Below are 364 nucleotides of genomic sequence, written 5' to 3'. Positions count from 1 at the left end.
TTTGATTACAAAGAATCATATAAAAAAAATAGAGATTAATTATAATATCTTTTATTTCTAAATCTATAGAAGAAGTATTACAACACAGAAACATATCTTCTTTTCTTCTCATAATCGGTTTGAATGCTATTTGAAGTTGTAAATATTTTTATAAATGAAAGGCTCTCGTTGTATCTTTATCATAGACTTACGAAAACATAAACAAAATACCTAAAAAAAGGACTAATACATTACAAAAGAAGAGAGAAATACCACAAAAGAGTAATTGGATAAAGTAAGCGAGAGTGTGACACTAAAGAGAGAAGAAGAAGAGAGACGAAAAAAAAAAAAGAAAAAAAAGTTAAAGAGAAGAGGGATAGAAGAG

At 26.4% G+C, this 364-nt stretch overlaps 1 long non-coding RNA gene across 1 annotated transcript in view; it reads left to right on the top strand.

Annotated features, from left to right (window-relative positions):
• LOC110270840 overlaps positions 1–364 on the top strand; it is a 25,182-nt gene that overhangs the window by 22,207 nt on the left and 2,611 nt on the right. Inside the window, exon 3 of the long non-coding RNA XR_002360481.1 lies at positions 70–74. This is a non-coding gene — a long non-coding RNA (uncharacterized LOC110270840). The remainder of the gene's footprint in view (positions 1–69; positions 75–364) is intronic.

The sequence above is a fragment of the Arachis ipaensis genome, chromosome B04, assembly GCF_000816755.2.
Source record: "Arachis ipaensis cultivar K30076 chromosome B04, Araip1.1, whole genome shotgun sequence".
Taxonomy (NCBI): Eukaryota; Viridiplantae; Streptophyta; class Magnoliopsida; order Fabales; family Fabaceae; genus Arachis; species Arachis ipaensis.
This window is presented reverse-complemented; position numbering and strand designations above follow the sequence as displayed.